At 30.2% G+C, this 26,855-nt stretch overlaps 1 long non-coding RNA gene across 1 annotated transcript in view; it reads right to left on the bottom strand.

Annotated features, from left to right (window-relative positions):
• Positions 1 to 766: 766 nt before the first annotated feature.
• Positions 767 to 26,855, bottom strand: part of LOC147080009 (uncharacterized) — a 178,541-nt gene continuing 152,452 nt past the window's right edge. The window contains exon 3 of the long non-coding RNA XR_015072283.1: positions 767 to 941. This is a non-coding gene — a long non-coding RNA (uncharacterized LOC147080009). The remainder of the gene's footprint in view (positions 942 to 26,855) is intronic.

Below are 26,855 nucleotides of genomic sequence, written 5' to 3'. Positions count from 1 at the left end.
GTTTTTACGAGAAATGGATGTCAGCCACTTGCTCAATCTATTAGGACCATATTCTGACTCATACACAAATTGAAAAACAATATGTGTACTTTTCAGACTCAGGATTTGAACCTAGGACTCATGACGCTATAGGCCGACGCTGACATCACACGCGTAGGTGGAGTAATATAATAGTTTTGTTTAATTCTTATTTACACGTAGTAAAGAAAAAATAAATGTATATATTATATACATATTTATCTGCACCTAGCTTTCAATTTAGATGTTAAATAACTGATGTATTGATTCAGTATAAGTGACATAAAAATAACAGTTTGTAACAATATTCACACCACAACATAGCTAGGTATACATATGTAATTAATTATTCTGTATGAACCGTTAGAACCATTTTATATGCAGTGAATCTGGTATTTAAGATGTAATTATTTTCATTCAAAGGTATATTTCATATTTTGGCTTAATGATAAAAATATAATATTATGTTAATATGTCAAATCGGCATACTGTTATGTATGAGTACTCACCGCTTTCAAATGCTTGAACCAACGCTATTCTTCTAGATCCCAGTCTGCCATCAAACATGATCACGAATATGATCATAATCATATGTTTGGACCAAGTCAGCGTCTTCCAAAGCTGACCCCCCATCTTCAAAACAACCTAATCATCAACCCTTTCTCTTTTCTTTACTCCCAATCCTCGCGATCTTTCCAACTCACCGGCTGACTACCCTTTGTCGAGAAAGTCTTTCTCTATTATCCACCATTTTTAAGTATTGCCCTCTCGTCTATTTGAATCCCCCCTTTAATCTTTTGAAAGGATCTTTATGTTGAAATCGTTGGAGTTAGTTGTCTTTTCAATTAATATGGATAGCGTCTGCATAGATAAGGTGTGATTAGGTTTTCTCCGCTTTGTGCATTTGTGCAGGTGAGTAAAATCTGTAAAAAAAAAGAAAATTCAATTTAAAATATTATGCAAATTAATTATATTATTAGGTATTACAAAGTATATAAGAAAATGTACAGTAATTCACGTTTTATCTAGGATTTTATTGTTTTTGTTCAATAATATCAAAATATTAAAAAAAACATTCTTTTTTCAAATACAATTTCACCTATATCTTATAATTACACATTTAAATATTATTTTATCAACCGGAAAATATGAAAATACATAAATATATCATTATATTTAAATTGATTTCCATGAATATTTACGGTAGATTACATAATATCAGAATATCTATAGATAAAGCTCATTATAAAGGACTAGGTGGGTTGGGCTACTAACCGTCTTTTTTTTATAACATAAGTCAGGATATTATTCTCATATTGTAGGTAAATAAATGGTAATTCTATTATGTTTTTTTTTTTTGCAAAATAATCTGAATTTTACACACTAACGAGTAGGTACATAATATAATTAAAAATTTTGCTGCGAACCGAAGTAAAAAAAACTGAATAAATTACATTCTATCAAAAATATCTCAGATTAATAATGTCAAAGTCATAGAAAGTCATAGAAAATAACTAACTTTTTAAATTTATACTTTCGAAATAAAACTAATGCATTAAAATAATGATAGTATTGATTTAGTAAAATTGTAACAAATAAATAAAAATATTTATTGTAAATTAAGTGTCTCTCACTTCACATCAGGCGATCGGGAGATAAATTAAACCATTATGTGGAATTTGACAATAAATAATAATTTAAAAATACATTAAGGTTAAATCAGTACAGCGCACTCTGAGATTGATTGCAGGAATCTTGTTATTATTCAAATGATATGAAAATATACAATGATATGATTGGTATTATTCAAAAACTATATTTAAAAAAACTGATACACAACGTACGTGTATTGAACATGTCAATATTATTATAACATACTATGTATGTTAACTTCGAATACTACGTATTTGTGTCGAATAAAATCATGTATGGCCACAGAATTGAATTCTTTATTGAAAAAAATAATAATCATTTTTATCGCTAGAGGCATTCGATTTTCTCTTCTACGGTGTGTAGACCCTGTTTGGCGTAGACTTTATTCGCCGTAGAGCAGTCGGCCGCGGTGTTCTAATCATTTAACCAGGTCGCTACGGTTGCCTAAACACGAGGTAATGGTTCATTTCACGGAACAGCGGCGCAGCGTAGCACCTACAACGCGACTAAATATTGCCAATTAATCGCTATCTCCGGGGATATCTATACCATTTAAAGTATATAAGCATTCCATAGTCTTATGTTTTAACAGCGTTACGGTGGCGTAGATGGTAAAGTGTCCACACCTGAAGACGGGGGCGAATATTTTTGTTTCATCTATTAGCACTTATACATATCAATGACCCTATAAACCTGGGAAAAAAATGAAAACGAAATCAACAAGTCATCATTTGCACCCACGGTGGTTGAATTAACAAACCAGCCATCTATAAAGCTGAGGGTTGAAGGAAAAAAATACGAAATGATTAAAGTAGAAATGCATCAGTAGCCTGATGTTGAGTACCTCCGCTACAACTATTCTATAACTCCGCTATTCAACGTTAACTATTTAAATATATAACAGTGCCTATGTTAATAATACAAATTTCACTTTCGTACGTAAAAAAATTTGCCAACCATGTTTAATACCAGCTTTTATATTAATCGTAACATCTTTTAATTATACTGAATTTCATTCTTCACAACATCCGATTTTTATTTGAACATTAAAATCATCAAATAATTTATTAAGATCGTGTATGTACATAATTATATTTATACATTTATGTTTCTTGGCGTACTTACTATAAAAGAAAATAGATTGCTAATAAATTGGCGACCGAATATATCAAATATGATTTTTTTCTAGTGGGTGTTTTTAAGTTAACATGTATGTTCAATATATGGAATGTTACATTCTAAAAATCTTGTGAATTATTCGTTAAATAAAATAAGTGGTTTATTAAAAATTATTAGCAAAGTCAAGTAGACGTTATAACTAAATATTTGGTGAGAGCTGGGCGTCGGTTAGTAATTAAGGTAATTAATATTCCTTGATTTAATAAACAAAAACCGATAGTCAATAATAACGCTACTTAATAAGAATTTCATGTATGACTTACTAGTTTAAACTGTTGTAATTAGATAGGAGTTAAAATTAGTTAATGCACAGTTGGCGCGATATCAGTGGTTATACGGGTTCAAATCCCGTCGAGTATAGTATTGTTTTAAAATTAGATTTTTTCTTTTGGGTATTGAGAGATGTTTTGAAGTTGTATGTTCAATATATGGGATATAACATTCTCAAAATCTTGTGTATCATTCAATGAATAAAATAAATGGTTTATTAATAATTATATACGATAAAAAATATGTCAGTGTCTACTATTATAAGATTACATAGGAAACTAATAGATGAGATCGCAGATAAAAGTATGCGATCTAATAGAGGCTGTGAAACTGATAAAATATTAATTAGTCTAACATGTTGCTCAGCGAATAAAAATAGAGTGTAGAATTGAAATCATATAGTGACAACCAAGGGAATTGATAATCAAAAAACAGCTCTAACTCGCTAGATTACGATCAGTAAAAAATCACAAATGCCTAAGAAGAAGGAAACAAGTGGCTTTCACGTAACAGAGCATTGACGACGACTGATGATGTCGGTGAAATACATTATTGTTTATCCAGCTTTAAATTGTGTATAAAAAAAAATCTGAAAAATCACTTAATGGCATCATATATTCAACAAAAATAACAATATTTAATATACACTTAGTCCACATAGCTCAATAATTATGAAATCCGGTTTCATCCGCTTCAATGGGTTATCAACTGATAAAATATATTTCACATTATCTTCCAGCTATTATTTCTATACTAACAGATTAGATAGACAAATGTATGAAGATAATGAAGAATAATTAAATGAAATCGTCTAAGCACTTTTCTATTAAAAAAATAAATCAGTTAAGTTTTACCAAGTTTTTCATAAAACACTAGTATAATCGTAGTTATGCACTTAAAGTTGTATAAAATATGTAAATATGCAATGTCTTTCATGGGTGGAAATATACTACATAAAATATTTACATAAATATAGTCTTCCCAACGAAAATTTAAATAATATTACAGTAGTTTTTCTATTAAGTTTGTATCATTAAAATTTGTATAATTATGTTCCTTAGGGAAACAAATCAAAATGTTTTATATATTGAGATAAATAATAATGCCATTCGATGTATAAATATGTATTTTCTTTAATGAGTCATGAAATCGAATTATTAATCATTAAATCTCTTAAGTATATACGGGAATTTCTGGAATGATTCTATATCTCTTCTAACTATAATTGAATTATGGGTTGCTAAATTCCTTTGGGGGAAATATAATGAATACCCATTTTCACTAAAAATCTAGGCTATAAAATTAAAATAAGAACATCTGCAAAATTTTGAAACGATATTATCTCATAAATAGTTTTTTGAGTTGCTTCACTATTAAGCTAAGGTATTGATGTTCTTACTAGCGCTATAAATATTATTTTCATGTTCCCATTAAGGGGGGACATGCTCGTCGAAGGTCAAAATTGAGTTTTTATTGTATTTTCAAACCATGATCCTGGACACTCCTTAAACGTTATAGATAATCTATTTATATAATTTTGAAGCCTTATTATCTTTTATAATTATTTTAAACATTTGATGACTGCATAAAGTATTTTTGTTACATAAAATAGTATTCTTTTAAACCTCTCGCTCTAATGTTTTAGAATATAGTCATATTTCGGTACATAACTGTGCAGTGGTATTAAGATTTTTTACATTTATTAATTTTTAAACGCATTTATAAAACCATTAGCATAATTTATTACGAGATAATTTTTGTAAAATATTCACGATAAAAAATTATATTGATAATCTCTGTGATCGCAAATTTGACAAGAATTAGGCATTTTATTATTCAAAAAATCGGCAAGATTAACACATTTGAAGATAATTCTAAAGATATTTATTATAAACTATGTCTTTGACCATTCAAGTGTGATAAACATCTTATGAATAATGATTGCTTTATAATAATTATTGACCTAAGAATAAGGTAGTGTTTTTTTGAAATACGCCATTTCTTTTGTCATTCCCCAGTGGTTAAGCTACAACATACGGCCGTAGCCATAAATTGACAAACTATAATTGAAGTAGGGAGTAAAATGATATTGACGCGCGTGTTTGAACATGTACTGTTTAAAAAAAAATAAAATAAAATTCGGTTAGGTACATGTTAAAACACGCGCGTTAACATAATTTTACTCCCTATTTTAATTATAGTTTTTTAATTTATGGCTACGGCCGTATGTTGTAGCTTAATTACTGGGGAATGACAAAAGAAATGGCGTATTTCAAAAAAACACTACCTTATTCTTAGGTCAATAATTATTATAAAGCAATCATTATTCATAAGATGTTTATCACACTTGAATGGTCAAAGACATAGCTTATAAAAATATCTTTAGAATCATCTTCAAATTTGTTAATCTTGCCGATTTTTTGAATAATAAAATGCCTAATTCTTGTCAAATTTGGGATCACAGAGATTATCAATATAATTTTTTATCGTGAATATTTTACAAAAATTATCTCGTAATAAATTATGCTAATGGTTTTATAAATGCGTTTAAAAATTAATAAATGTAAAAAATCTTAACACAACTGCACAGTTATGTACCGAAATATGACTATATTCTAAAACATTAGAGCGAGAGGTTTAAAAGAATACTATTTTATGTAACAAAAATACTTTATGCAGTCATCAAATGTTTAAAATAATTATAAAAGATAATAAGGCTTCAAAATTATATAAATAGATTATCTACAACGTTTAAGGAGTGTCCAGGATCATGGTTTGAAAATACAATAAAAACTCAATTTTGACCTTCGACGAGCATGTCCCCCCTTAACGTTACTCATAATGATTTTGCTGTCTTCAAGATGCTATCTAAAGCATAGCGATCTACTTGATAACACCGTTAATATTGATATTATGTTTACTAAGTATACTTAATTTCAGTTTTATTGGACGCATTGAGTTGGTTAAAATAATAATAATAAAACAGCTATTAAATGCTTGCGGTGAGTAGCCGGTATAATAATGCCATAAGTTCGAATCCCGCGTTTGTAAAATTCTCATATTCTTTCTTCAACGTGTGTTAGGTCACGGCGTTTTTTTTTGTTGATTATATCAGATTCTAAGAAGAATTTAATATAATATAGGCCTCCACAAAGTGGGGGTTTGTGTTAACAGTTTTTGTTTTTGTTTTTAGAGAAATTTATGTTAGCCACCTACTCAACCTATTAGCAATATACTCACTCAAAACACAAAACACATATCACTCAAAACACAAATTAAAAAACAAAATGTGTATTTGCCAGATCTAGGATTCGAATCTGGGACTCTAGACGTTATATACCGACGCGTAAGCCGCTCGGAAATCATGGGCGACGATTTTTATTCCATACTTACTGTATTCCATAATATTATTCCAGGAACTATGTGCACGCACCAATGGCAAATACCTACTGACAACGAATACAGATAATTCTTGGTTATATAGTAATTTTATATAATAAAATAAGGTAAAAAAACATTGTGACTTACTAAGTAAAGCATCAGGTACCTAGGTATAAAAATATTTTTTAATACTATGAATATCTCAAAAATATACTTTACTTATTATAATATTATAATAACAATCGTAGAAAAAAAGCTGAATTGAGTGTGATATAATTTCATATCATTAAGTTCGCCATTTCGAGATAATTGTAAAAAAAACTGTATATTTGTTGTAAAAACAAAAATCGGTTAATACATACCTCCACTTCGTGAAGGTATATAATTATTGTGATATTATTAAGATCGGACATGGTCAAAAAAATAAAAAAGTAGGATTAATTAAATTTATAATATAATAGGGTAAATAGTTTATAATTTCAAATTATTCAATAACTGTTAGTCATTGATCTTTTCCGATTAATTCAATAAATAAATAATAATAAATTTAATGTTTAAAATTAAAGATGTCGCATACAGCACTGGATTTACAGCAGATGTTATTGAGGCGAAAGAATTACTCCGATCAAACGTCTATTTATTAGAACAAGTAAAGATTGCAAAATTAGCATATTTTTGTGCCTACAAAGCCAAAAAGGCCTCGTCATCCTACGGGTTTTCAGTCAGGCGGTGTTTTCAGAGGCGATCCGGAACGCGGTTGCGGCCGGCGCAAATTTTTTTCCGCGTGATGCGCGCGCTTACGCGTCGGCTGCGTTCAAAGAGGAGCTGGCCCCTCGCGGAACCCTCCGCCGCCGTCCCGACTAATTAATTCAATTTCGTCAAATCCGATCCGGCCCCCGCTTTTTTTGCAAACACGTCGGTTCGCGGACGGCTTTCTGACGTCTTGCTAGACAACTCGTCGAATCCTTTTTTCGTTCAAAAGCAACTAAAACGGTTTTTGAAAATTTTTGAGTTAGTCAATACGTATGATCAAAAATTAAGGTAAATTTTAAAACCCACTAAAATGTTTGGGTGTGCTTTTCAAATACCCCTAAAATGGAAAACCAAAATACTCTTTATAATGTGACGAATTGCAAATAACGAACGGCCGGTTACAGGTGAAAAATATACTCTGATCTGTTTTCCCAAACGCGCCAAAACAAGTATAACTTCAAAAATAAATAACTAAGTACATAAAGTTTACAGATTAATTAGATATGGTTTTTCTCATTTTTCTCAAAACGACCTAAAATTATTTTTTTCCATTTTTCTCAGAACTACCTAAAATCGTTTTATGGGCTTTTGTAACAAGGAGCTTCATTTTCCAGTTCCGTATTATTAAATATATGTCGTAGTTACAGAGACATGATACCTAACGATTACACCCACCCCACGTACTTTAAATTATATAGTAGATATAACAATATAAAAACACTAAATGATTATAAACACCGCCGTCTTTAGATTAATAATGCCTGAGCACAAGCAACGAGTGGTCCACCGCCATACTATTTATTGATAAAAAACTTGCAATCAGATTTTGGTATTCTATAATGACTGAAGAGTATAAATACGTTATTAGTTATTATCGCTTAGAATCGCCTGTCACATTGACAAACGTCCTATTTTTTATAAATATATTTTTATTATACAAATACGATCATTACTTCTAAAAATATCTTAGTTTTAAAAAAATCAAAAGGGGGCCTACAAACTTGTTAGCGAATCAGATCTGCACATACGTACCTAAAACCGCTATTTGAGAGTTCGTTTCGTGAAAATGCTCTAATCAGTATTTTTTTTAAAGATTTTTCCAAAAAAAAAATCGCATACATTAGTAACGCAAAATGAAAGGGGACGGAATTCTACGTCTATATTAGTATTGTTAAGTTTATTTTTCTGTATTGTAATAATATAATTTTACTGTAGATAAAATCATTCGGTTTTTAAACGAATAAAGGTATTTGAAGCGTAAAAAGCCGCCTTCTGTATTTATATCCTATAATCGAAATATATGCAGTATAAATAAATTTTCTAACTTTTGAAAAGGTGTATAATATGCTTTTCTGGGTGAAAAGTTTGCAGACCGATAAGAATAACCGCTAGACTCTACAGGGACATCGGTAGACGCAAACGCCCCGCGTGCAAAAATCAACTCAGATATTGAGACTCATCGAGTTTTTTCTATGCCATAAGATATAATATTTAAAACATACATTTATACTGTTTATGTAATATAATCGATACATAATAATATTATTGTCATGTCAAAACTGTAATTAACATAATTTAGATTTTAACAATGCATAATATAATAGCAGTGAATATCAGATTTTTTATTCTTCAAAGTTATTTTGAAATCTAATAAGTTATGTCAAAAATTCATAAGATTTTAATTAAACAATGAATTTATATTATAATAATTACAAGATAAAAAGAACTTTTTATATACCACGTTTTAAAATTTTCTGTTGAATCATGTAAACTTGACAATCCAATGTATTATTAAAAACTTTCTATTGCACTTGATAGAAATACTGAATAAATGTAGAATAGAGAAATATCATTTTGACATTTCATATTGATTTCCATAGTAACGCACGTATATATTAATAATTAAGTTGCTAGGACCCCCTTAGCAACCAACAATATTACCATTTCCATACAAAACAGAAGTAACTGAAAATGAATTCAATTCTGCTTAAAAATGGCTAAAAGTATTAAAAGAATGCAGTGTCGTCGTGTTTTGGTATATTCTAAAAGTTTCAAATGTCTAGTTAGTCGGGAAGTTAGTTAAAAATCTTCAATCGTCCAATAAAAATCTTGGACAAACAAGAAAAAATGTATACTGGACACACAAGAAAAAAATCTTTACCGGACAAACAAGAATACGAGCTAATAAAAACGTGGTAAAAAATAAATATGGTTTGAAAATGGAATGTGATTGGCGATTGCATATATAACGCCGATGAAAAATGCTAGTAAAATCATATTATTTTGGAATAAAATTATTCTTTTCTCTAATTATTATTTTAGCATTTTTTTAATGGGAAAGAATGGACCTTCACCATGATAATAATATTATTAAATATACATCAAGGCAAAAACGGAATGTAAAATGTTTCAGTTTATCCAAAATTACGAGTCGATTATAAACTCCATTGAATAATTAATTTAACGAATGTATTTGACTATAATCTGTTAAATTTTATGAAAATTGAAGATATAATATCATATATATATATGTTTTAATATATTTTATGTGGTAATTGAATGCTAATTTTTAAAATGAAAAAAAAACAAGGTTCTATCATAATATTACAATTAAACTCGCAAACGTACCCTAAATTCTTAACTTTCGACCTTCATCCAAAACTCTGACCCTTACCGTATATTTCCAATAAATTACTTTTATTGCAATGTATGCTGCGTTCATTCTTCACTATCTACAAACAATACAATGCTATCAATACATATTGTAATTGCTACGATGTTTTTACATTATGCAATTTACTTAATAGTTTTTGTTATTAACATTATGCAATTTACCTAATTTAGAGATAATAAATTTTGAATGGACAGACTCAGATCTACATGAACAAGTTTCCAGGGGCTATTTATTCTTTAAAAACTGCGTCATGGATTATACAAAGATAGTTTTGAACTTTCATAGATATACTGTATACGCACGCTTGGCAAAACGGCTATCAACAAAGCTTGATATCTGAGAATATTGGTTTTTCATTATGATCCATTGCAAGGACTTAATGGGAGGGGAAAACTAGTTAATAATCACTCCCTGTAAAAATCCATTACAATAAATTTCATACAATGGAGATTCATATTACGCCTAATAATAATTATGAATCTATGAAGAGATTCTCGATAAATTGTTATTTTTTCTGTAATATTTTATTGTATTATCAAGCACAGTGCGTTAGTATTCGATTTCAGTGGGTAGAAAGCAGTGGCGAAGGGTGGAGGTAGGCTGTTGTGAGATCAACCATAAATAGTACACAATAAACTCTGTCAGTCATAGTCATACGTGTTTGTTTTCATTAAAATAAGATTACCATCTGACAGACGGTGTTAGTTTGTATTTCAAATTCAATTAAATCCTGCGAAAACAAGCCATAACAAAAATAATAGTCAAAAAATACTCGTATAGGTATTTATAAAATATCTAAAATTATACAATTAAATCATATATAACTTTGGATCTGTTATAGATAGAATAATATTTTGTATGTATTATAGTTTGGTTTAGGCTTAATAAATTTAAAAAAAATGAACCAACAATATGTGTAGGCAATATTATGTATTTTTAATCCATCGAAAACAAATAAGTATGAATGAAAAAGTATACACAATTTTATCGTATCACCCCAGGGGTCGAAATGCACCGGAGCACACCGGAGCGCCGTTCCGGTTCGTGAAATCGGTTAAGTTATCGCTCCGTCTCGTGGAAAAAATAATTTGACCGTCTGAGCTTGATATGCCATGTAACAAAAAATCTAACATACTTATTTTTATAAAATTTAATAACTATGTTAATATCTTCAGAAAAATGTCGAGCGCTCCAGTTCGTAAACTTTTCGATTTCGAGCGCTGTATCACCCAAAGTATACTAAAACTATTATGGTTTGATTAAACCATTTCTTTTATTCAATGAATAATTCACATGATTTTAAGAATGTACTATTCTAATTATTGAACATATGGAGAGCGCTTATGAGCAGGTATTAAAAAGGCCAATAGTCAAAATTTGTCGCAATTAAGCATGGCAGTCATAGCATAGTGGTAGTGCACAGGGCGCGATACCCATGAGACTCAGGTTTGATCCTGCCGAGTATCTTATTTTTTTCAAAAAATATTTTTTTCTGTTGGCTATATTATTTTCTCATGAGTGTTTTCAAAATTATGTATATTATGGTTTAATTTGGGCAGGGTTTAATTGATTTACACCATCTGTAATTAATTGTAGTCTTAGTTCAATAAAAACAAAGACGAATGACTACCAACGTTTAGTGTGCACTGTTCTACCTCCACCATTAGTAAGTCACTTTATCATCAAGAAAAATATAAAAGATAAATTTAATTTAATATCAATTTTCTCGGATGAATATCAGAACGTACGGAAAGTTTATTTATCAGGTTATCGCGAAACAAATTGGGAGTTCAAAATTGTATAAAATTAAGTTAGTTAGCTTCATTTACGTCTGTCGTGAAAGGCAAAGGGACTATTTGCTGGTCTGTATGCCACGTCGCCGAATACTTTTCAATAGAAAGCCGCGTAGACACTAAAGATAATTCAATTCCGGGTGGTAAGGGAGGAAAGGGCCACCAAAATTGAAACATTGTGCATTGGCTACATGACATCACCGGCGGTGTAACTTATAAAGTGGTTTCCCAGACGACATGCGACAATTTTATGCTACCAAGCATTGCAACCGAAGCGTACTAAGGCAGGCCTTGGAAAATTTGAGTACCTACTTAACACACGTTATTTCAATTCGTCTTTTATATGTAATTTTTTCCGAGTTTATTTTTACAAACACGTAAATTATTCTTATGTTTTGTTATAGTTATGTAGATAAATATATGTGCATTAACATAACGCATAACGAGTGATAAAAATGAATACGTTTTATAAATAGAAAACGAGCTGAAACACCATTTAACTGTCTTCGATAATTTTATTATTAATTTAATTAAATAAAACTAAAAAATTTTATCGTACTTATTCCACTTTTATTAATTAATATCTGGACCGATTTCGTCCGCCTCAGTGGAACATTTTGGATTGGGGATAATGAAAAATTTTATTCATACTTATACATAGTTTAAAAATATTTCTAAAATACATGGAAATATAAGTTTAAATCTGCTACCGATTGCAGTAACCAAAAGTGAAAATTTCGAGTAATTTTTGCTTAACAATAATTGTATTATTATTATCAACAACTTTACTTTACTGTACGTTGGGTTCACAATTAGTTAGTTTTACATAACAATCTTTTTATTTGGCCCTAGTAATTATTATAGGTCTAATGATTGAAATCATCAGTCTGAATAAATTAACTGTTTAATGAAGGCTTTACCAAGCTGATTCTATATCTCTCAGTCCTGTGTATTTCATCGCCACATAGGTTTTCAAACCTTAAATATTTTGTCGACGCTCTTGCATCTAGGTGTACTTTTTCGACGTGTTATACTGATGTGTTCAGGAATAATTGTCTTTTCTTCGAAATATGTATCCTTCCCATTTATTTCTTTATTATTTAGCAAACTTTATTATACAGCTTATTCTGATTTTTTCCCTTATCAAATTATTTAATTGTTGTCTTTAAGAGTTATGCAAGCATGCAACTCCCAGCAGCACGCTATGTTACTATAAATTTCTCGATATCTCTTTTATTGAGAGTACATATTTGTATAATTTGTCAATACGAGAAGTCTATACCAATTAAACACTTAGATTATTACAATGCATACTTATTATTTCTTTTTGACTGTAACTAAATTAAATATCAAGGCTGCTTAATTTGGTTCACCTCGTTATTTTATTTCAAAAACAGGTCCAAGAATTGTAACACTGAAATGGATTTATTATTAATTCTATATTATAACTTTTGACTACAATACAATATTTATCATGGAACTTGAGTTACTGACTAACTAACTTGTGTTTGAATTCGTACTAAGTTAGTGAGCAAAGTTTTTCTGCCAATAAAATATATCTACCTGATTTTATTACAGGGAATGTTCTGAGAACTTTCTCTCTGAAACATGCATTGTTTGTTTGTGACATAATTTTAATTGGCTCGGAGGGAATAAAATATACCTACCCTTATTCTTAAAAAATAGGACGTATTTACTTCGAAGAGAAAATATTATAACGGGAAAAAAGTAATTTAAAAAAGTTTCAATTGTGAATACTATTTTTAAAAATAAATTAATTTTACAATTCAAAGACAGAATTACTTTTTTTCGTATTCTCCTGTCTATCCCTTCGTTATTTTTCTTTACAATAACTTACTTTGTAAGTTTTATAATAATAATTTAGGGTCAATGGATTGAATGAGTACATGTGGCTTATAAGCATAACGCCCACGATAACCGAGCGGTTATGCATACGACTTATTATGTCACGGGTTCTGGGTTAAAATTCCGGTTCATACAAATTCACATATATATTGTTATCCAATGCGTTTTTGGACGCATAATATGGACCTAATGAGTTGAACAAGTAGCTAGCATCCATTTTTCGTAAAAAAAAAAAAAACTCTGTGGAGACCCATATGAACTTCTTAAGATCGGAAAAAAGTAAAAAAAGGCTTAGAGCATCTGTGTGTTGTAGTTTATGTGTGTGGCTCAGTAAACAGAATAGTTGTCAATGAAGCCGTGGCGTGCATTGTAAATAAGATCCATCAAATGCACAAAAAATGACGCATGTTTTTTTTTGTAAAATATACATGATCAGTAAATTCTATCAGTAAAATAATGAAGATAAGACAAAATTCATTTTCAAGTCCCATAAAATATGACTATCTTTTTAGTTACCCGAAGTCTACCTTCCCCCAATAGACATTTTTCGCCACTGTGGTCTAGACGGTAAAGTAGCCCCCTATGAAGCCGTGCGCACTCACACACCGGGTTTTTAAAAAAAATCATGTTGCTTTTATAATATTATGTTTTTGATCTAGTACGACAAATTGAAGAACTCCATGATAAGATACATATAGCAATACTTGGTTGTAAATTGACCACTTTATTTCACCACAAGTAAAGTTTACGGATTGAAGTGTATTTATAAGTCTTTACTCATTTTCATTTATATATTATTTAATGCGTTATATAAATAAATGTTTCTGTTATAAATTCCTAAATAACGCAGCAACCATAAAGGAATGAAATAAATTTAAAAAAAACATGCCTAGTTAAAATATATTGTATGTGATCAATTACATGGTCAAATTTTTTTTCTTAAACCACAATTTTTGAACATATCTCTAAAGCACAGCTCCATTTCATCAGAATCCACCTATGTAAGTAAATATATTATATCAGAAAAAAAACAGAAAGAAAATATTCACTTTAGCGCTAAAAAAATCCAATATATTCGCACCCCATGAGTGTTGTCTGGGTAAGTATGCAGATCTAGTATATACATTATAGGCTCTATGGATTTAATATACGATGGTGTTTGTGATTTTTCCTGTTTTCAACAATGCCTGGTTGCTTACACACAAGTTTCCCTCTTTCGACCCTTTTTCGCGTGCCATTGCGGCGGGATACAAAGGAAACTCGCCCATAAGGACGTATTCGTTATGATTTAACGAAGTTCAAAGTATCATTTTATTGTGACTTTTTGAAATTGAAAACAAAAAGACTTCAAACATTATAGCCGATTTTAAAAACATGTAGCTATAATTTTATTAAACGAGATAAAATAAAATCTTATAATAATAATATAGTAAAGTTTTTTTTATTCAATAAATAATATAAAGGATTTAAAAATGTGGCATTCTTATCGAAAAATATATTTTCAGCGAGCGGGAATTGAATCCGCATCCATTGTATTCGGTTGATTCCATTCTGCATAAAATATTAACAAAATTTGAAACACCTCGAATGTAAATTTAGGGAATTTTAACGTGATTACTATTTCACCAGTTACGTACCTGTTTACGTTTTATGAATACTGACTGTTTCTGTCGTATTCCAAATTATGTATATCCAATACTTAGCTTACATAATTTTAGATATTTACAGATTTCATAGAATATTGTTATGAACTGACAGAATAAATCCTGACGTCTTTTTAATTATTTGTTTCTTTATTAAACACCACAACAGGCCGTGAAGCCCAATAATAGTGATTAAACTCCCAGGCTTGAGGAATTAACATATTAGATTATGTAAATATATTTTCACCTCACTGGGAATCGAACCCAGAACTTCGTGATGGAAGGCCAGCGATTTGCGCACTGCACCACGAGAGCCGCCAATCTACAGTATTCCTCGTGTACAAACCTCTATGATTCGTAGCGTTGCTCCATGGACTGTTAGAATGAAGCGAAAATTTTCCTGATGGTGGTCAAAATTCCAATAGGGAATGGCATAAGAATAAAATGCTGAATAAATTTATTTCTATTAACTATAACATTGCAGAGTATTTTTTTCAATTTTTATAGCTAACATTGGTTTTTAGTTTACAATATGGAGATAAATCGATGATGGCTATGTGGATGAGACGGCACTTAAAGAAGAAGAATATCCTTAATGATACATTATGAAATAATAATCAAGTTCATTCATTTTAATTTAATTGTTATTGACAAAATATTATTGAATGGATAATTCACTGATTGGTAAATTATTTGTGACACCTTTTGAATTTGTTTTGATAAATTTAATGTTGTTGTATAATAGAGATTATTTAGTTGAAAAATTTTCCATGAGGCGGACGAAACCGGTCCAGATTTGATTAATAAAAGTAGATAGTTTTGCGTTTTAGTAAATTAAATTAAAAATATAATTAAAGAAGGCTTAAAAAAAAATCAATCTCAATCTCAAGTTCACATTTTTTTTGTAAAATTATATTCATTTGTTGGTATATCTGTCTTGTAATAAAAAATATTTTTATTTACTACGGAACTTTTTTTCCTTTTTTTTATTTTTATAATAATTATGTATTGATTCAATATTAATTACCGAACTTTTTTAGCATAAAATAAACGATTAACTTTCTAACTTCTTAACTAAGGTAGGTATTTTTGTTTTGATAATTAAATGAGATGTTGGATAAAGATATTATGTAGTAACATTGCTATGATTAGGTATTTATCGTTTGAAATTATACTATGTTTTTTTTTCCTATTAAACTTTGAAGTTTATTTCAAATGTTGTATTTTTCTACGGCGACGACGGTATTTGCAAAAGTAAACTGCTACCTTTTTTAAATTCATAAAGTTTACTTTTAAGGTTAAGGCGTGAAAAAGGAAATAACGCCAAAGTGTAGGGTGAGGGGGGGATTACGCGATCTGTATCTGTCGCGGAGTTGCGCGGGACCTTAATGGATATTCGCGTAGCGTGGCATATGCAGTCTAGTACGGATGCGGTTCCAATACTAATTTTATATCGATAACTGTATTGAACAGTCTGAAATTTGATATCAAATTAGTTAAAAGAAAAACTATTTGGTATTTGTATCAATAATTGAACACCAGCGGAGCGGGTCTATTATATACACAAGCCTGCTTTCAGTCCGCTAAGGCAGCTAAATAGGGTAGGAAAGATTTTAATTATTAACACTTGTTGTAACAATTATTTGAGTAAGATAATAAAATTTCGTAATGTAATATTAAATTTCATCGGTATTTGAAAATTTTGTGGCGTATGGCAATATGGTGACATAATATATGTGATAAAAATAACATATTTCAAAAATAGAATACGGATACAAAAGTGTCGGAATAGCAATAATGCAAACCGAGCCCTTCTCTCCAGCACGATGGATGGCAGGTGTCCTTGAATATATGTAGGTACTTTGCTCAGGTCTCAATAATGACTCTTTGAGTTAATATCCCATCGTAATATCCTTATTAAATGATATCTAATGATTTAAAGCTCAAACTCTTAGGTATTTTATGAACTGACATTAATCTCTGCGTGGATGAAAGTGGTCATGATCACTAATAAAATATATAGGTATAAAATCATGTGTTTTTACGGTAGTAAATCGTAAAAAACACGTATTCAATGTTGGTAATATTTGAGGAGAATGAGACAACTGGATGCCAGGACAATTAGGCGCCGCACTGCCGTAGACACACAGAATGTAGACGAGAAATTTTAACCAGTTTCTATCTACTACTTAGTAGTTTTAATTTTACTCTTAACATCATGTTTTTTTATTACGAATTGAAAATTATCATGCCTAAGGCTTTATATAAAAATAAAAAAACTATTTTTTCTCTAGAACTCAAACATATTAAATCATTATTTACGTGTGCATATTTAAACTCTCGCCAACTATTAAATCAAAATATAATAAGTTAAATATAAATAATAATATTAAATATATTTTTGAAATGCACCTATAAGTACCTAACCAGTCCAGTTGTTCCGGCGCCAAATCGTCCTAGACGCTATTTGAGAACATTCGCTCATTAAGTCATAAACCAAAACTGCCGCCAAGTCTTGGTCTTTGGCGAGTTGGTTTTGCATTTATATCGTGTTAATTAATCTACACTGCGGATTTGCCGTTAGCGTAAATATAAAACGTCGGCACGGAAACGGAAGTTACAGGTATCAAGAAAGAATACCGACATTTTCAGTGCATTTGTAACATCCCTATTCGCACGCCGCAAAGTTTGCGCATTATTCTTGGCGGGATTTAGTGACGTCAGTCGCCTTGCCTTGCCACGAGACATACATTCATCTTGCGAGTGGCGTGACATTAGAGAGATGGACAGAAGATTTTTTATCACACCGCACCACGTCACTTTATTCAGGGGCAGGATTTTTCAAAATAACGTCAAAAAGTGAGATGTCCCTCAAAAAGTGATAATCACCGTTTTCATTTTAAGATTGAGCAGATGCGCCTATTTAATTAACTAGTTTTAGAAAGTTAAATATTACTATAAAATGAAAAACACAGTAACTTTTTGATAATTATTGTATCCCAAAAAATTGGGATTACACATTTTTTGTTATTACCACAAATGATAATAAACATTACTTAAAAAAACCACCATAAAACAAAATTAAAGACATACCTAATATATTAGATTGATATATAGTCCGTATTCTTTATGCTGGCGTGCGGTTCCCCCCCCGCCCGCTTCAGCATCTTTACACTGCATTCCCTCTCGTTCCCTTCCATTGAAAACTTGCAACACACTAACGCGATGACACAATGCTTTCCGTCCGCGAACGACGTGACGTAAACGCCAGCATAAAAATACGGACTCTAGGTTTATGGCTCAAAATAATTGTCAAGATTAATAACTAAAAAATATGGTAAAATGAAACAAAATCATATAATGTACCTAAGTAGGTATACAATAGTTTATTGCTCCCTGTTTAGTGCCTCTGATTTACCATGCACCTATCTAGTTTGTAATGTTTTAAAAAATTGAATTTGAAAGATTCTGATCGCATTTAATATTATTTATTATTAAAGACGAAATGGACATTTTAAGTCCCTACCTATTTGATTGAGCCAATATTTTCTCAAATACTCTGACTATAATAATAGCATTCATACGAAAATTTTGTAAATCATACTAATTTAATATTGCGAAAATCGGCTACATAATTATTATTACTACAAATACGTTGTACCTACCAGATTATTTATATTTTATTTTAATTGTACATAATCTCACCATAATACTATGTAATGTATATACGTAACATTCACAGTATTTAAGACGCTTTCTGCATAAAGATAATAATCAAGCTTCAACGTTTTACGATATAATAATTTAACGTATGATCGATAAGAGAAAATGAGGCGTCTAATATTAAAAACACATTTCAATATTAGTGCGAAATTACGTTTTTGTGTTTTAAGCGAAACTAGTTGGTTTTAATTTATCGTATTTTATTGTCAAAAATTTTAGAGTTTTTTGTAAGAATAATCAGAATGTATATTTTACAAATAATAATACAAATTATATTAACTTCTATGGGATATTTTTAAGTCGATAGCTATTTTAGTTGTGACATCATTATCAAGACTACAACAATAAACGACCTAAGTATAAAACTCATATAATGAGACAAAAATATCTCTCTATCTCTCACCCTGAGACTATCCAAGAATAATCCTACTTACTTGAAAACCATATTAGTTTAAAACAAGTCATTTATTTTTGTTGCCTTGATTATGGTATTACAACCAAAATGGTTATCGATTTTAAAAACCACATGTAGAATTTATTATAATTTATATTATCATTTGTAAAATGGAATAAACTATTAAGTGATGACGCAATTAATGATGTATGTTTTATTAATTTGAATAAAAACGCAAATTTCATCGTACTGCTTTCAATTTTATAACTGGGCTGGCTTAATTTGAACGACGTTTTGGAAAAAACAGGTCCAGTTATATATAATAAAAGTGGAATGAGTACGATAAAATTTGCGTTTTTATTAAAATTAATATTTCAATGCATTTCCACCATGAATCGACAGATAACATAATAAAATAGATGTATGTTTTTGTTATATTTTGACGACATGTGGTATATGGTTACATATAAGTTATACGTATGCAGTTCATTGTGGGACACTTATTCGTGCGCCGCAGTACGTGAAACATGAGTTCGTATAACATTTTATCAAAATAAATGACGAGTTCATCATTGAACATTTCACCGTGGAATACATTTGTACGTAACCTACAAAATGCGGCGATAGTTTGCAAATAGTACTGTTCCAATTAGATTAATCCTAACCTAACCTAACCTAACCTAGTAAAGACATCTCATAAAATTTGCCACACGTTGTAGCATACGTACATTTGTATCAGTATATTTATACTCCACGGTGAAATGTTCAACGAAGAACTTGTCATTTGATTAAATGTTACACAAACTCATGTGTCACGTACTGCGGCACTCGAATAAGTGTCCTGCGGTGAACTATTTACGTAAAAATTTCCGGATACGGATAGGTTTTTGTTAAAATTTTTTTCCAACAATCAGTGATAGTATGTCTTTTCAAAGTCCAACTAGTTTACTCACTTTGAGACACGAAGTTGTAAAATCCTGTCCCAGTTACGCCACGTTATGGCACGTTGCGCCATGCTGTGTCGCGTGAAATTAGGCGCAATAACAACACGAAACGCGTTAAGTAAAGTAAAGCTGTAAGTTGTGAAAGTCCATGTTAACTGACATTAAATAATTACGCGCGTTACACACAAAATTTGTGAGGTCACTTTTTTATGATAGCATTATTAAGTTAGGTCAACTCCATCATTTTAAAAAAGGGCGAAACTCTCGCTCTAAGAAAAAGGTTTGCCGAATTTATATAACTGAATATAATTAATCTTAATAAACCATTTCTTTTATTCAACGAATAATTCACAAGATTTTGAGAATGTAAAGCCCGTTTCAGACGGGACACAACGCGTGCTCGGTACACTTTTCTGCCGATAAACTTGTTTTTATTACCGCAGCCAGTTTTATGTTCTAATTTATAACGCGAAATTATGCGTAGACTCATTAGCTCTGGGGCGTTCATTAACATAATACAAAGGCCTCCTATATTATATTAAGCGCAACACCGGGGTCCCGTCTGAAACGGGTCTAACATTTCATATATTGAACATACATACATAACTTGAAAACACGAATTAGTGAATTATTCATTGAATAAAAGAAATGGATTAATAAAAATTGTTCAAATAGATTATTATAACTAAAATATTTGGCGAGAACCAAATTAGGTCGTCGGTTTGACATAATATGTTAAACGTCAGATTTTTAATGTCGGAACGTAGGTAATATTGTAGAAAGACTGTTTATATATTACATATATTTTACATAACTATTGCCGTTAAAAGTGTCATTTTGTATTTAAATTCTCATTTAAGTATTTATTGTGATTTTGTAATACATGTTTGTTTGTAAAATACATCGGTAATTCCGTTCATATTCTTGTATTGAATATTGGAGACGTAACTAGCCTTTTTAAGGATTAATTAGCTACGTATTTTAACATTAAATCGTTTAATAATGCAACGTTAACATTATGAGTGGAAAATACCTTGTTATTAAATGTATTAAAAAATACAATATTACTGAAATAAATGGTTACTTATCGGTGTATTTCACCAAAGCTACGGGCGGCAAATTGTAATTCAGCCGTAGAAATTCTATCTTACTCTAACGCATAGAGCGGAGCTATAAGCGTGCCGAATGCTTACTCACTCGCACTTATGGTTCGTTTTTGTTCATGCCTCCATACCATTTAAAGCTCTATACGCACAATATTTGGTTTAAAACTAAAAATTTCACGCACTTTAATCGAAGTAGACCGAGCAACGGGTTTCGTTGTGCTTCGTTCGAAAATTGCCCACCAGGACTGTTAATCAAAAGAAAATTATATTATTTAATTTAAATAATCGATATTCATAGAAGGTCATTTACAATCCATCTATAAGTACTGGTAAATATTAATTTTCATCTTCCCACCAATATAACTCGTAAATCTGCGGTCTTCATTATACCCCGTCGCTGGACGGATGTCTCATGTTTCATGATGCTGGATATTATTGGACGATTAACCTGTTTGATTGTTGTTTTTTTTTTCAACTATATTATATTTGTGGATGTGTTAAATAGGTTAAATTTGTAATTGTTATCATTTTACTTTAATATTTATAAATTTTAATATTGTTACATTGGTTGTTATTTATAATTAAATCATGTTTATATTATGTATTTATTATGTATTATGGCGCATTGCAAATCTCTGTAATGACAATATAATACTCTTTTTTTCTAAATAAATATTTTAACTAAATTTGACATAACGATTATTTTGAGTTAGTGACTGAGGTCTTTATATTATTTTCTCAACTCTTATATGTACCTATTTGAACCACACTATCTACTTCATGGCGTGTTTACTCTTGGTCTTCGATTCCCTATTTCGTATGACATCCACAGAATGGATTACATTTGGACCCTCCGTCCCCACCTGGTCCCACATCCTGACGTAGCAATGCATCTAGCCAAGGGATATAAATTGGAAACCCCATATCAAATAATAGTTTTATACCGCACTTGTTTCCATCCTGCACTAGTCTGTGTTTGTATAATGGGCTGGAGTGGGAACGCTCCTTTATATAAGTCAAAAATTTAAATTAAACACATTTATATTATGTGGTATTTTTTCTATGGCGTTAAATGTGAAACATGGATTATTAATGTAAGAAAAAAATAAATAGTTTAACATAGGACGGAATTATATATGGTCACAAAATAGACCAAAGGATAAAAGGCAGACAAGAGACAGTGATAGAACTCGCCGAGTTGATGAAATAATAATTAATGGGCTGGGCGTATTTGTGATCAAGTAAAATATAACCGTTAGACAAATGCAGTCATACGATAGCATCGGCGCTCGAAATGGAATATTTTACGAACCGGAGCGCTCAATATTTTATGAATATGTTAACATAGTTATTTAATTGCTTGTGTATTTTATAAAAATAAGTGTGTTATGCCGTGTCCACATTGGCAACAAGTTGCTGGCAACCTCATTAAATTTCGATTAACATAATTTTTGGTCAAACAAATTTTGATAATTATCGTGAAATTTAATGAGGTTACCAGTGTGGACAAACTTTTAGATTTTTATATTAAATGGAAAATCTAGCTGATTGTCAAATTAATATGTCCACGAGACAAAGCGATAATTTTGGGGACCAGAACGGGACTCGGGTGCGTTCCGGTCCATTTCGAGCTCTTGATAGCCCGGTAATTCAACTAACTCACGGAAGTTGGTTGGACTCACGGTGGCTGCAAAGGACGGATAACTGAAGAGACTAGGAAGAGGTAAGAGAGTCTTCCATACAGTAGTAGGATTGACTCCCAATAATGGCATATAGCAATAGCTATTGGACCCATGACCGTCCAAACTGGTCGCCACAAAGGCCAATTTTGTTGCATTTAGAAAATTTGCAGCTTCATACTGTCAGTGTCAAAATCTATTTAATTAGATTATTCGACAGTTTTGTAATAGACATTCTCAGTAATAAAAAATACAGATGCTTTTCATCCAAACGTAGTGTACCGTGATACGCCCAATTAAGACCGGGTGTGGTTTGGTGGGGTCATTAACTTCAATGTTTTAAATTAACTTGGTATTCACAATAATATACATATAAAATTATTCATTTTATCCCTAAATTATACATATTTCGTCTGCATAGTGAACATTAGCAACATAACAACATTTTATGACTGGGAATGTCTCAGGAGTAGTTACCCAAGAGTAAGGTCGCCATGCACTCAAATGTGCTTAATTTAAAACAATATAAAATTAAAATAATAAAATCTTAATGAGTATTTTGGTATAATGTACCGACATAACCACTTAAAAATGACAAGCTGACCTCCGCCTCATTATTATAGATTTGATACCGGATATGCCAAGTTATCAAATAGTTATTAAAAGTTGATAATAATATGGCAGTATCATAATAGCTAATTTAAATGCTATTTTTATTATGATGTATGTATATCTAGCGCCCACGATATCCGAGCGGGTAAAGTGTCAGCTTATAATATTGTGAGTCCTAGGTTTAAATCCAGGGTCTGCAAGATACCTATTATATTATTTTTCAATGTGTGTTTGGAGTCAGAGTATAAACCTAATAGGTTGAGCAAATGGTTAATATCCATCTATCGTAAAAAAATCTTTTAATAAGTTTTCATAAAAAACAAAAATCGCCTAATATATAGGTACTTCCACTGTGTAGAGGCCCATATTAACTTCTTAGAACATTGTCAAAGAAAATAATATTATATTATACTAAAAATGCACAATATTAATTTTAAAATGCTTCACAATATTGCTTATATACAAAAATGCTTCCAAATATTTATTGCCACCTAACTACCATTGTGGCAATATTATATATTTTTTTCTACTTAAATTAGATTTAAGAGTATTGTTTTTTAAATATAAATTTTTGGTGTGAAATTATCTATTGTTAAGCTCCACCCCATTGCAGAAGTAGGTTTGGAAGTTAGCTTTGTAAATATTGGCAATACGCGGGAAATCACATTACGATAGTGATATTTGCTAGATAGATCAATAAAGTATTGTGCAGCATTTTATGTTCGCGCAATATCCATTATTCAAAAGTTTGTTCTCTAATAAAATAAAAAAATGCCTTGTATTTATTTTAAAAATATATTTCATTACATAACCTATATTGCTTGGTTATATTGAACGACCAAAAAATAATTAATCAAATACCTAGTTACCTTCATTGTATTGTATATTTTTAAATTGTATTTGGATTAAATGTTATTGTAATTAAACTTGATTGTATCCATATTATTTACGAAACATCAATACGTCTTTTTGTACTATTTTAATTTTATCAGTTTATTTTTTACGTTTCATACTAAAAATAACAAATTCAACATTTTTTTATTTTACTACATAAGCCTTTCACCACAAATTCATAATAAAGCTTTTTTTTGCTTAAATAGAATTAACGAAAGTGTTAAATGTCAAACCGAGCTGTGATACTAGCATATTTTTTGATATTATGTATGATTAGTATAGTCTCACAAAATATTCTGAATAGAGTCACGCTTGAACAACGCTATCAAATTATCGAAATTTACTTAGAAAATCAGTCGTTGAATCCAGAGTGTTAGAGCGGAGCTCGGAGCAGGAGCACGGAGCATCGGAGCAATGGGATTTTACCCAGAGCAGGAGCGGAGCTGGAGCGCCGAGCATTTGTAGTGCCCCATTGCTGCGGATGTTTTTTTTATTATTAAATTTTCGTCCTAAAATCCAATTAAAATAGTATATTTTAACACTTTTCAACACTGGAATTATTTGAAATATGGCAAAACTACTGAGTGATAAATAACCTCACTTTTTTGACAGAAGAGAAAAATGATGAGAGACGATTTGCTGTCGGCCTTTAATAGAATTAATAATGAAAGTGACGATTATTTTAAAACTATTTATTATTACTACTTATTTTTTATTTTTTTAACATTTTTATAGGTACATAAATTTTTACCCGGAGCGGAGCAGACCCTGGAGCGGAGCCGGAGCAAGTATTAGGTCCCGGAGCGGAGCTGGAGCGGAGCAACTCAAAAAAAAGTCCGCTCCAACGCTCTGGTTGAATTGAATCACGCAACTTGATAATTTTCATGGTGCACAATATAATCGTCCATCTGAGCAAGTTATCCATCAAATTGTGGATAGATTTTGTAACATATATCTTTTAAATGATGCTTAAAATGATTTTAAGTTATACATATTTATATATTTTTTTAAATCGATGCTTTTTAAAATAAATATAAAAAATAATAAAACTATGAATTAGTCAAAAATCTCTTAAGCGATGCTTAGAAAACTTAATAAACTAAATTTTAATAATAAATATGACCATAAAATATATATATAAAAGTAAGATGGGGTCTAATTCAACAAATTCACATTTAATTACATTTTTTACAATTTTATTGTAAGTTAATCTTTGATAAAAAAAATTTTTTTTAATGTTTTCAGATACATATTTATTAATTAACACAGTTGAAATTATAAATTATCAAAAAAATGTCCGCTAGATGCCTTAATGCCTTGAACTGATTTTTCAAATAATAATATAAGTTATTTTTTTGTGTTATTTAAACAATTATTTAAAAATCTATCGTGCTTCAAAAACACCATTATAATAACAATAATAATATATTCTATTATTTATAGTGAGTTAAGTTTATGTCATCAATTGAGTTATTATTTACCATAAAAATTGTGATTTACTTATTCAAAAAAATGTACGATGTTAGTATAAGTGGTATTTCGTGTAGCAAAAAGTATATTGTGTAATGACGTGAAGAGAAAGAAAAAACATATACATTTATGATAAATAATAGCTATTATCACTTACGACATGTTAGAAATGAGGTAGTACTTGATTCATTTTAACAACAAAGAAAATAGCAAGAAATGATTAAATATCGTAAATAGATTGATGTCATTCATACCAGTAAAATCATTCGGAAATAATATTATGTATAGTCATCGTAATGTGTGCTGAAATTTAAATAAAAATAATATGCAATGAAAAGCACACACCTCACGCTCGTGTCAAGCTTCATATATTTTATGATGACGTCATAATATCGGTTGTGAAATTTTCAGTAAAATCGGTTGTTTGTTGAATAATATTATAATGAATAGAACAGGTGCGCTGCATACTTAAATTAATAATGGCTGGATTACACGATCTAAGTTATTCAAAGAGAATGAGCATTAAAGCATGCGTTCAAAGGTCGCATTAATATTGTGTATCATAATGTTTTGTTAAAATAAATGACATATTATATTTAATGCGTTCGTGAGAAAAAAAATCATTCTTTTTTCTCATTCATAATTATTATTTAAGAAACTATTTTTTTCATTCATAAGATTTTAGAATCATTTTTTTTTTGCATTTATACATAATTAATTCGCTAGTTTTTGCTCTACATTTATTAGATATTTATTTTTATTTATAAATGTCATTATTTCTTTTATTTAATAAATAATTCACA

This window comes from Rhyacophila brunnea, unplaced genomic scaffold, assembly GCF_057557595.1.
Source record: "Rhyacophila brunnea isolate RB1 unplaced genomic scaffold, BYU_Rbru_1.0 scaffold_1, whole genome shotgun sequence".
NCBI classification, from domain to species: Eukaryota; Metazoa; Arthropoda; class Insecta; order Trichoptera; family Rhyacophilidae; genus Rhyacophila; species Rhyacophila brunnea.
This window is presented reverse-complemented; position numbering and strand designations above follow the sequence as displayed.